Here is a 13,075-nt window from a genome sequence, read left to right on the forward strand (position 1 = left end):
ATCAATAAGAATACAAGAGTTGTTTGTGTGCCTATCTTCAAAGCACACACTTCTTTTCCTACCCCATGATTCCATCTGAATATCAATACAGGCCATTATTATTATTTAGTTAGTTAGTTTCATGTGCTTGTGATATGCTGTATACAGCAGTCTGAATAAAATGTATATGTGTGGGCGCATGCACATGCTACAATATCAAAACCAGAGCTGTGAGAAATTTTTCACATGAATAGTCCATTTGCTGGAAAAGGCAGTTTTAGGATGACCAAAACAATTTGCAAATTCGGGTCAAATATGGCGAATAGTTTCAGCTGAATATTTGTTTTTATTTAAAAATTCAAAAGGGTTGGTTTCAACATTTTTTAAACAAAATGTTTTGACTTTCAATTTCAAACTGATGTTTCATTTTAGCTAGATTTGTTTAATTATTTTACAAGGGTAAAATACACCCCAAAACATGAAGAAATGGAAAAAAATACAGATATGGTTCAGCTCAAACAAAATGTTTTGTTTGACCCAAAACAAAGATTATTTTAGTTTTTCATTTCTGCAAGAAAAAAAATGTTTCAATTGTGATTCAAAACTAATCGATTTCTTTTTGGATTTGTTGGTTCTTTCAAGGAACCAAAACTTCAATTATTTGCTCAGCTCTAATTAAAATCTCCATTTTATTGGCAATCTCCTTGGAGAGGGCAAGGATTGAATGGGCAATGAAGAATCAACTGCAGAATTTTACCACTCTGAGAGACATTCCTCTAGGTCTGGACTGAGGTGCATTGACAGGACAACATGGGGCTGATTAGTCTATTGATGTCCATGTTGTACCTGTTTTGTTCTGACAAGACCATGAAACAAGTGCCTTTCATCCTACCTTGTGGATCTGCTGCTCTGGGGCATTCTGAGATTATTGGGCCAAATTGAGAATTTTGTCAGTGAAATGCAGGTTTGTGTGGTTCCAAGATACAAGATGAATCTTGATCAACTCAAAGCAAACAAACATAGAAAAAAAAAGTCAACACTCACCAGAGCTGTCAAAAGTTCTCTCATTAAATCTTGGCCACAAACATAACAAGCTGTGTGCAAATCTGAAACGGAATGGCCAAAGTAAAAACTAGCATCTTAATGAATTCAGTCTTCCTGATCATTTGTCTCTCTCGCCATCACAAATACATAAGACATGCTCACAATTGCTCTCATGGACAAATTGTTATTTAGGATTTTTCTGTAGTATGTCTAGAGTAAGTAAGGGTTTATGAGATTTCCTGTCAAAGCAATCGCCATTACTGTATCAAAAAGGACACTTTTACAGTTAAACAAATGGTTAAAAAGGATGCTGTCAAGTCAAATTGGGTTCAAAATATAGGTTCTATAAAAATTGGAATTTACAGGATCTGAGGGGCAAGAGAAATGTTTCCATTATTATTTTTTAAAATTTCAGTGGAAACCGGCTTCTTTCCAATATTTTCCTGCACTGGTTTTGAGAACCAAAACATGAAATTAACTAGAAATAAAAGTAACTGACTAATTTTGTGTGTCTTTACTGTGTTGCACATTTATGTCAAAGGTGCTCAGAGCTCTGGATGGGCATTCTATGGTGTGGCACTTTCTAAAGAAATAAATAATAGTCATTTGCTTTGTCCAAGATATGTGGAATGCAAAAGGTAAGCAAAGAGCATAAATACTGAGACAAGGAAATTCAATTTTTGTTTTAATGTTTTCTTTTAACTTGACTCTGTCTCTTGGGCAATATGTAGAATTATCTTTTAAAAAAGCATCTAATTCATAATTCAGTTATTTATTCAATGCTCCAGGTGAGAAAAGTCAGAGGTACAAACTGCCATATAGATATTCTCTTAAAAGAAACTGTGATTCCTTAGCAAGTACATCTCTTTACTCGTGTAGTAAGCAAATGACCATTAATCATGACTAAAACACACCAGAGGACCCAATTTTTCTCTTTGTGAATGCAAGGAACTCACTTTGATGTTTTTGATACGCTCCCTAATGTAAAGGAAAATGGGGGGAGGGGTCAAGAAATTAGGTAAAGCATTATAAAACACAAGGGATCCTGGGAGAAAGTCAACACAGAGAACAATAGCCCTTCAAATAAACCTCAAGCAGCCAAACTGAATCCCAAATGTGTTCTGTGCCTCACTTCAATATTATACTGCTTTTCCCTCAATACCTTTTTAAAAATGGAAGCGTTTGTATCAAATATGCATTGAAAGAATGTACTCATTGGATTCAATTTATGTTCCCTTCCAGTGACACTTTGCTGTTCTCCTCTGATTGTCTTTCCTCTCACGCCCCCCTTTTGTCTTGTCCCCCAAGCAATTTCCAAGGGACACAGAATAAAACATACATTGGTTAGAGGGCCCTAGAGTGATGTGGAAGACAACGCTAGCTGGTCTGAAGCCAGCTGGCCCACTGCAGGATACCACGCTCTGGGTTCCCACCACCAGTGTGCAAAGATGACTAAACAGAGGGCATGCCGAGCAGTGCAGTCAAGATTCTGCAATCCCTTTTTGTCATTTTACAAACTGGTTGAGAGTCACCAGGGGTTTGCCTAGGGAGAAAAATTCAAGTTTTCCAAATGCCGTGAGAATTTACTATGAATATACTTGAGGACAAAGCACACGCACAGAGAAGCTTTCAGTGTTCAGTAGCAAAGGGTTACTTGGATACAGCTGAGTCCAAGCTAAAATGTGAAGGTTCATCATTTCTCTTCCACCACAGGTTAGCTGTTTGAGGCTACTGGCCTCCTCCATCCCACTCACCAGAAATATATTTTACACATTCCTGCCACATCATGATGCATCGTCAAAACATATTGGCCTGGAATGGAACAGATCCTCTGAAGGAGTCACGGGTACTTGTAATCCATTGCACTACTGCCCAAGGGAAGAACCCACCCAAGAGAGGGGCTGGTGGTGGTGTTATTTGTATTGCCTTAGTGTCTAGGAACCCCAATCAAGAGTCAGGCCCCCACTGTGCTAGGTGCTGTACAGACAAGCAACAAAGATGACAGTCCCTACCCCACAGAGCTGACAATCTGTATGATCACACAGGGTTGGACAGTTAGGCAAAACAAACAAAGAGGGGCAAGAGTGGGGGATTGGGAGCTGAGCTAACAAACAGGGTTGAGCATAAAAGCACAAGTGAAACTCAGCACTTGCCTGATCGATACCAGGTGGTAGCAATTTTTAGGCATCCCAGCAGAAACGGGTTTGAAGGAGGGATTTGAAGAAGTTAAGATGTCAGCTACCTTAATTTTGCTGAACTTATTGGCAGTGCAGAGGCAAGGCTCTTGGTATATTTATAGATCTAATAGATAGGGCAAGGCTAAACAGTAAAGAGCCTTACAGGAGAAGCTTATTTGATTTTTCCACAAGCAGCAGCCAAAACCTGAAACAAAAGATTATGGTCGACGACTTTTTGGTTAAGTCTTCTATACACAAAGTGTAGCCATGTACTTTGAATCTGAATGGCTTTGATGTTAAGATTAATGGAAGCAACAAAACAAGAAAAAACAAAAGCAGTTTCCATGAGACAGCACCTACGATATCATCTCTCTCTCCCACAATAGCTGCCCCTGCCAACAGATGAATCCAGACATGTGGTTAGGTGCAGTACATAGTAAAATAAGAGGCGCAGCTACATACAGCAGGCTCTCTCATGACACTCCTGTAAGTTCTCCGCAAAGTTTGAAGTACAGTTCTGCTCCACCTTTTTATAATAAAAGCCATGACCATTTTGGGTTGGCTACCTCGGACAGAGATCACTATAAGCTTACGAACTGTACAGAACGGTTATTGTTTACAACAGTTCACTAAATAGGCTTCCAATCGAATGCCTATTTCTACAATGTTGTTGTTTATCCATGATTGCTGAGAACAGTATGGAACCACAGGGTACTGTGTGTGGCTTGGAGACCCTACATTTGTTGACTATTGACGCAGCACATTTGCTAGAATACAGTTGCCTTAGCCTAACTGTATTAATGAAACACTTTAGGGGCTTCTCTGTAGGCCAGCACATGCACTATGGAGTATTATGAAGGGGAGCAGGGAATGGGGTATGAGAATAGAGAAAAATGGGAAAAAAAGATTGTCAGTACTTAGGCCTTGAGTCAGAAAGATACTTAAGCACATGCCTAAGGTTAAGCCTGTGAGTAGGCCCATTGAAGCCAATGAAGCTATTCACATACTTAAAAATTAGCCACACCTTTAAATATCTTGCTAAATTGTGATTTTAGATTGTGAACTCTTTGGAACAGGAATGATTGATTATATACTTGTACAGCACCCAGCATAACAGGGTCCCAATCTTTGTGGTGATTATAGGTGCTAATGCAACACAAATAAGTTGTAGTAGTTTAATTTAAATTATTTCATGGCATAAAGATTAGCCTGAAATTGGTAATTGTGCATCCTACATTTTTCCATAAGCAACAATTGTGCATCAAGGGTGATATCCTGGCCCTATGAAGCCAATGGGAGTTTTTCCATTGACTTCAGCAGAGCCAGTATTTCACCCCAAATGTTTTAATTCGCTGATTACCACTAGTAAAGACCTGGCATCCTAATCAGATTTTGGTTTGGACCATTAAGGATTTCCTCTTGGTTGCTAAACAGAACTGTGTTGTCATTTCTGAGCCTTGCAAATGATGCCACTTGCAACCATGCCTACAATTTGAGGAAATAAAACCAGGGAGGAAAATACTTGTGTACAGCCTGCAAATGGATACTTTTAGCAAACTTTTAGCATTTATGAAAGTGTTCAGTGACATAAATGACACCTCAGTAAAAAGATACTGTCGACAGAGGGACTGTCTCTGACATAATTTTTATACCTTCATAGCTTGTATTTTGCAGGGCTTTTTATTGGTAGAGCAACACATTATGGATTTCCTTTAGGCCTTCTGGAAGCCAACCAGAAACATTGGGGTAATGATATAATTTGTGACACCTAACCATCCTCATCTTCTTTCCGTCCCTTGGGAGTTGAAGGCTTCCCCGTGGTGCCACTATACATTCCTGACGTGGCTAAGACGACCAAGATGGCTCTGCAAAGATTCCTATTTTATCTCCATCTGCTCTCTTGTCCTTACTAGTCATTTGGGCTCCATTATACCATATGCATGTAATCATTATTTCTTGGCTTGTCCTTGTGATGTTACCAACCCATTACTAGTTTATCTTCTACACAGTTGTCAAGAGAAGATGATCTTGATCATGGTTTGCTTTCTTATCTGTATTTTTGTTCTCCTAACTCCCACATACACAATGCAGCACACAAAGGGCCAACTTTACAAAGGTATTTAGGCACATAATGGGACTTCAGTAGGAGATAGGTGCCTAACCTGTTTAAGCAATTTGGAAAATTCCACTAGGCATCTTTCTGTCTTTGTACCTTTGCCAATCTGAACCGAGCACCCATATTTCTCTTCTTCGATGTCTAGATTTTGGCTTCTGAATGATCTTCCTGGTGAGCGCTCCTATGTCTGTTATGTAGATCATGGCTGGCAGTAATTGTTTCAATAAAAAAGTATTTAGGCAAAGTGGAACTTTGAGAATAAGAATAGTTAGTGTAACTCCAGTAGAAAACTTCATGTCAAGGTTTAGTTTAGTAAGAACATATGCTGTTCAAATATGCAGTCTATGGAGTTACACCAAAGGTGAACTTGGCCCAGCAAGTGTCTGCCACAGTTTGGGGAAATAGTTGAGCAAGAGTTTATGATTTATATCTACATGTAAATTCACCCTACATTTTTACTGAGAGGCTGGTGCAATAGCAGAAGCATTTTGGTAGTTAAATCACTATTGTGCCGTAAATCCTGACTATCTAGCGTCATGCTAATTATAGCATGTTTTCACAGATATTACTAATCCTTGACACTTTGAATGATTTCTAGGTATGCATCATTTGGGCAGTGCTATAGTTTACATTATCTTTTGCACTCCACGTACTTCATGGATCTTTTTCTGCTACCTCTTGTCCACCTAACCATTCCTTCATCTGTTGAAGACATTTAATTGTAACCATTCAGAAGTGGACTCCTGCAGGACTATTGCATCATGAAAACATAATGCACAGAGATCAAGAGAGGAAACTTTTGGGGTCAGGTGAAACATGTCAGAGTTAGAATCATCACCACTTCTTAGATTATTGTTCCTGTTCACTAGGCCTGGAGATACTTGAATTTATACTTGAATTCCCAGCTCTCCAAGATTTGCTCTTTTCACTGATCCAGCACACAACAATAAGAGCTACAGTATCATCTCAAGACACAGGAGTTACATATTCCTAATGGATTTAAGGAGCAAAGTTTCTTGATATTATCTGCAGTTCTCTCCAGTTACACATGTGAGCATTAAATAGACGGGTTTGGTTTTCTGGAACATTAAAACACCTTCTGTAGGGAGAGGAGGATGTAGGACTTGGACTGCCGCCATCTGTATTCATACATACCAAGAGGTTTGTATAGATACCCACATGCTAGTATATCATATACACAGGGTCAGACTGCAGGCTAGTAGGAAAGTTGGTCATTAAGTCACAGAAATCCTGTCAACCTGCCCAGCTGTAGCTCTCAGGAGAACACTCAACTTTGATCGTTTCCTTAACAGTCCTGCAGTTCTCTTTATGATCTATTAAGCCAGACTCTACAGAAATGTTAATAACTCAAATGATCTTGGTATGCAGGAGGTCATTTTTAAAGCCTCATTATGTGTGTTATAATGTTTAACAGCCAAAACACCAAGGCACCTTTCACATTACCCAGAACAGTGAAAAGCATATGGGGGGCAGTCTTGTTTTACTCCTAATCAAATTAAAATTTCGCTTTGTTTCAGCAGCTGAAGGTTGTTTGCGTTTGAAAAGTGCTTCAATGCCCAGCTATAACTGAGAGTTAAGCAATTTCCCCACAATTATAGGCCCAATCTTCTTCTCATATACAGTGTTGTAAATCAGGCGCAACTCCACTGAAGGCACTGCAGTCACACTGGCTCAAAACCAGTGTCAGCGAGTGGAGAATCAGGCCCTGAGTTTCTGGTTTAAAGTTCATTCAGTTTGCTAAATGAATTCATATCAAAGCTCGTTTGGCAGAAGCGTACACAATAGCAACTGCCACATTCCAGTACCTTCTGCATATTGGTCTTGCTCATGAAGAACCACGAATAGATTAGTATATGAAAGGCAAGATTATGTGCATCCGATATACTGTACCGCCTGAGTCTCTCACCTTAGGCTGCATTACTGACCTAAGACAAAATGCGACGGGGGACCTCTTTGCTGTTGAATGAAGAACAGATTTTATATCTCACAAAACTTACTCTGTACGGCACAGACTCCAAAGTCAGATTTACCAGGAGTAAAAAAAATTGTTTCCTTCATTTCTCGTTTGGTCACAAGTTACCAAGCCCAGCAGAGGAATTATTGGGTGAAATTCTATGACGTGAATCATACAGGAGGGCAGATGAGATGATCAGTGTGGTCCTTTCTGGTGTTGAATTTTATGCCTCTCACTCTTCCCCCATCCCCACACTGAGCTACGATGACTCCACCTGCCATAAAGCAGTGGGTAAGGAAAGAACCAATCTGTGTCACAGGTACCTAAAACCCGGCACCATTGCCTAGCCCAACAGCTCAGTCCTCCTCCAACCTGCCGGTCTCCTCTATGCTGATTTACAAATGAGGCAGGCAGGCAAAGGGTTATTGATCGGACTTCCAACCTCTGAAGTGTAAAGTACCACAAGGCTGGATGAGAGAATCCATCTCTCGGTAAGGTTTTGTAAAGAGCATCCCCTAATCAGACTGTAGCACATACAATGAGAAACCTTTCAGGGTGCTCATTACAAAATCACTCCTGCGTGCTAGAAACAGATACAGAACATCTGATCAGGGTGTATAAATCCAAGCTTAAAAAATGCCTGCCAGGATTTATAGACCTCATACCTTAGTGGCAGAGCTTCAGCATCACTAAATCAGTCCCTCACTTTATAAGTGTGAAGTAAAGATGGATAAATCAAAACATTTCAGTTAGGGTGATTTTCATTGAGGCTATTTCAACTGGGTGCTTTGTCAACACACCACAGAATTTTAAAATCTGTTTCTGACTTATACATCAATCAGGTTTTTTTAGAGCTAGCATCCCTAACTCCTGAGCCCCAGGGAAAGAGCCGTAAGTCAAAGCACAGGGTCAAAGCCTGCCAGGCACAGCATATGGAACGGCAGCCTGGGGGTTCAATTCTAGCCGGGGACATGTGGGTTCTGTTCCCTGCTCCATCATCGATTCCCTATGTGACTTGGGTCAATCACCTAGGCTCAGATTTTCAAAGGTATTTAGGCAGCTGCTGGGAGCGAAGGCATATTTTGACCGGACAGAAGCCTGTTGTGGATTTTAGCAGCCTGTTCTGATAACATTTAACAGCATAAGCAGTCCTGTGTATGTGTAAGAAATTGCAGAGTAGTCGTGTTCATGAGAATAAGAACAGCTAGTGTAACTAAAAAGCTAGAAAAGATTGGTTTGGACTAACACTAAGCCTGTACTGCCAGGGGAGGAAAGCTAACATGGAAATGAAAGACTAAACCTTATACATAAGATAACAAAAAGTTATAAATAATTGTGTGTAACAAAGGGAGATTTAAGCTATATTGTCCGGTGCTGGAGGCGACTGTGATGAGATCGTCCTGAGTAATTGATCATTTGTGAGTACTGATCACTACTCTGAGTGTTTTGCCTTAATAAATATTTGTTAGACCCATCATCTAAGCAAGTGAACCTCAATCCAACAGCATCTAGCTACATCTCTGCACCTCAGTTCCTCCTCTATAAAATGGTGGTGACAGTACTTCCCTACTGTGTGGGATGTTGTGAGGATAAATCCATTACAACGATTGTGAGCTGCTTGAACACTATGGTAATGGGAGCAGTACAAGAGACTACACTAGCTGGCTATGAATGCCCATGCCCATGCCTAGTCCAGAGAAGAAGCTGGGTTTTTCCTGTTCCAGTGTTCACCAAAGCTTACAGACAGGTTGCTTTGCAGAGCCCATGTGATAGGAGTCAGAAAGGGGCATCCCAGAATGGGACCAGAGAGTCGGCACTGCAGTCCCTATACATCATCAGTACTATTATGCAGTGTCCAAAAATGTGGAAGGTGCTTTGGAGAGAGTAGACAGACATCATGCCTGCCCCAAAGTGTTTTGCCACATCTAAGCAAGTGAGAGTAACAGAGAGCAGGGAGGATAGGCTCTTGAGGTTATCCACTTCGGGGGTGGGCATCTCTTCCGGTACCATTAGTTTACATAGACATATATAATGTGGGAAGGGCCTGACAGGCTAACTCACCTCCTGAGGGTGTCACCGGAACAGTAGGATTTGGGGAGGGATTGAAAGAAAAGATGGCGTAACTTGGCTAACCACTGGGGGAAAAGTGCAGGGATAGGAATGGGAGAAGAAAATGGGTGGGGTAGAGGCAGCACTGGCAGAGCATAGTGAGTTGCGCAACAGGATTATAAAAGCATGGGGGAATTCCGTGAGTCTGCAAGGGATCAAAGATTACACCCCAAGACCTAGCCGCTTCACACAGTCCCCGGTGCAGATTATTCCTGCTTCTGCTGTTTTGATACCAAGCTGGAAGGTGCCTTTGAAGAGTGTGGCAGGATTACTCTGCATAGGGAGCTGTGCTGCTGCTCAGAACACAGGTAACACATCAGTGCTGCTTCTGCAGTGTATGTGTGCATGTATTTTGGGGACCTATTTGCATAGCTCCAGAATGTGGCCCCCTAGTTCTGATCTATATGGTAGTTCAGAATTTTTAAGATTCAATGAGTCCTTTAAAAATCACAGCTAAGGCTCTTAATTTATGCCTCTATATTACAAATAGTTTTTCACATGTTTAGGAGCAACACCTCCACCAGTCCTGAATTACCCAGTGCAAAAATGTAGGTGCTACAGAAATCCTAGCGCAAAGATTCTAGGCAAGTGTATCCAATTAAAGGGATTTAGGTGCAATTAGCTGAGCTTTCCTCTTCTAATCAGATACACCTTGATTCCCGGTGAATTTGAAATGCAAATACCAATCCCCAATCTAACCTTAGATTGCAGCTTTCATGTTGCAGTGTGGCAACAAAAAAAACCAATGCTAGAATCGTCTGCAATTTGGCAGACTTGAAGTTGATTAGTGCTGTACATGAATCACTGTCTGACCTTTGCATTTATTTAATTCAGCAGCGCTGCTCATTTGAATTGATCTAAGATGCCGCTTTTTCTGAAATGCTGTTACACTCATGCAAACAATCCTAATGGATATATAAAAAAACAGATACAGTGCCAGTCAGGAAACAATTCAAAAAGTCCTTTCAGAGAGTTCTGTCTCTGCGTCAGGGACAAGTATTGCAAATAAATTGGCCTGAATTTTTCCCCTTTACATTTAAATAAAACTAACTTGGAATGTTTTCAGTGGAACTTTTTTCATCAGAATATGCCCATTTGTCAAAACCAAAACTTTTCATGGAAAAGTAGCAGGGTTTTTAACTTCCTTTTAAGGCAAAGATACAATAAAATGTTAACATTCTACATTGTACAGTTCTTAGTGAGGATCAGGTAAAGACTTTGGCTTGCTGGCTGGGGAGCCCTCTTTCTCTGAGGACACTAAAAAAGGTGACCATCTTTCTAAAAACCGATCTTCTTTCTGGCACTTCTCTTGTGTATGTACTTGATGTGAAAGCTTTTCCATTACAAGCACAGTCCATATTTTACTATACCACAATTCCACAGGAAAAGTCACATTTTTCCAATAATGTGCCATACAAAGTTTTTTCTCAATCATAGAATATCAGGGTTGGAAGGGACCTCAGGAGGTCATCTAGTCCAATCCCCTGCTCAAAGCAGGACCAATCCCCAGACAGATTTTTGCCCCAAATCCCTAAATGGCCCCCTCAAGGATTGAATTTACAAGCCTGGGTTTAGCAGGCCGATGCTCAAACCACTGAGCTATCCCTCCCCCAACCATAAAAAAGAAATGAATTTGTTGTTCTGCTTAAAATGTAGATTCTGTACTGTAAGCAGGTCACGGGATCTCTGGGAAGTTCGCATTTTGTTATGAGATAAATCTCTTTAATAATTTCCTCCCAAAACCTAGGATGAAACTTTTTTTAGGTCCAGGCTGGAATTTCTGATCAAAACCAGAAAGGAGGTGTGAGTCTCTCTCCCTCTGGCCCAATGAATATTTAATTTATACAAAGTGGCACAGTTCCAGCTGAAGAGATTGAGAGGGAGCCTGAGTTTATAGTGTGGCAGGTAAGGCAGTGAATCAGGAAAAGAAAGGACTTCACAGGTGAATGCTCTAACCACTGGACTGGAGGCTAATTTAGGGTGGGTGAGTGAGTCTCTCTCTACATTTCTAAAGTTGCATTTGAGAGAATTTCATGCTAGTGGGAGATGGCAGAGGGGACAGCCCTGAAGACTGGAATCCTCTCATCAGCCACAGAACATGTACAACACACAAAGAGCAAGTTTCCCGTGCACCACTCCACTGACATGCCTCAATCCTGATCTGGGAGGGGTAGGATGATAGTACAGCTTCCACTCAATACTACTGAGCGGGTCAACTGCAGAAAAGTATCGACTATATAGGTATCCACCTTAGTCTTTTCCTATTTCAGTCTGATAAGAACCATTTGTTCAATATCAACAATGACAGTTTACAATCTTTGGAGACTTAGGCCATGTCTAAGCTACAGACTTCTGCTGGCCTACCTGTGTGTGTCAGGTATGTGAAGAAGTGTGATCCTGGGCTGACATAGGCTATATCTACACTAGAAAGCTTACAACCTCTAAGGATGGAGATTCCACCACCTCCCTAGGTAACCCATTCCAGTGCTTCACCACCCTCCTAGTGAAATATTGTTTCCTAATATCCAACCTATACCTCCCCCACTGCAACTTGAGACCATTGCTTCTTGTTCTGTCATCTGCCACCACTAAGAACAGCCGAGCTCCATCCTCTTTGGAACCCCCCTTCAGCTTAACTGAAGACTGCTATCAAATCCCCCCCGCCCCACTCTTCTCTTCTGCAGACTAAGTAACCCCAGTTCTCTCAGCCTCTCCTCATAAGTCATGTGCCCCAGCCCCCTAATCATTTTCGTTTCCCTCTGCTGGACTCTCTCTAATTTGTCCACATCCCTTCTGTAGTGGGGGGACCAAAGCTGGATGCATCAGGGCATGTATGGGACAAACCCAGTCCAGCCTCACAGGAACAAAGGACACTGGCCTAGGCAGCAAGAAAAGGATCTGTTGGACTCTCAAGTGAGTCACCTCCCCTCCCCATTCCTTTGGTCAGTTTGGAACTGTGATGAAGTAATACTCACCTGACTCTGAAGGGGGGGACAAAGCCAAGAGGGAAGAAAGAACATGATAAAAGGGAGAGATGTTTGCCATGCTCTTCCTCTCTCTTCCACCTCCATCTACAGACACCACAACCAAGCAACTGAAGCGCTGATCAAAGGGGAGAGCCTGGCTGAAGAACAACCAGCCAGCCTGTGGTGAGAAGCACCTTCGTTTGTAAGGGCACTGATCAGCTTAGAATGCATTTTGCTTTTATTTCATTTGACCAAATCTGACTTGTTATGCTTTGATTTATAATCACTTAAAATCTATCTTTATTGTTAATAAATCTGTTGATTCTACCTGAAGCAGTGTGTTTGGTTTGAAACATGTCAGAGACTCCCCTTGGAATAACAAGCCTGGTACATATCAATTTCTTTGTTAAATTGACGAATTCATATAAGCTTGCAGTGTCCAGCGGGCATAACTGGACACTGTAAGATGGAGGTTCCTAGGGTTGTATGTGGGACCAGAGATATTGGTTAGTGTCATTTGGTTGCACAATCCAAGAAGCAGCTTACATGCCAGAGGCTGTGTGTGAACAGCCCAGGAGTGGGGGGTTCTCACAGCAAAGCTGGGTAAGGCTGGCTCCCAGAGTCAAGGATGGAGTGACCTCGCAGATCACCAGTCCGGATAACACCAGAGGGGAATGTCACACTGACATAAGTGGTAGTATAGACATAG

General features: G+C 41.4%; 1 protein-coding gene across 3 annotated transcripts in view; it reads right to left on the reverse strand.

The window, feature by feature from the left end:
- The window catches only part of PAK3 (p21 (RAC1) activated kinase 3), a 194,211-nt gene that overhangs the window by 133,112 nt on the left and 48,024 nt on the right, over nucleotides 1–13,075 (reverse strand). Inside the window, exon 1 of one of the 3 annotated variants that reach the window (XM_008170041.3) lies at nucleotides 1,024–1,045. The exons of the other annotated variants lie outside the window; for them this stretch is intronic. The gene's annotated coding sequence lies outside the window, so the exon portion shown is untranslated. Of the gene's footprint in view, nucleotides 1–1,023; nucleotides 1,046–13,075 lie in introns of those variants that run through there. 3 annotated transcript variants of the gene reach the window in all.

This window comes from Chrysemys picta, chromosome 9 (assembly GCF_011386835.1).
Source record: "Chrysemys picta bellii isolate R12L10 chromosome 9, ASM1138683v2, whole genome shotgun sequence".
Lineage (NCBI taxonomy): Eukaryota > Metazoa > Chordata > Testudines > Emydidae > Chrysemys > Chrysemys picta.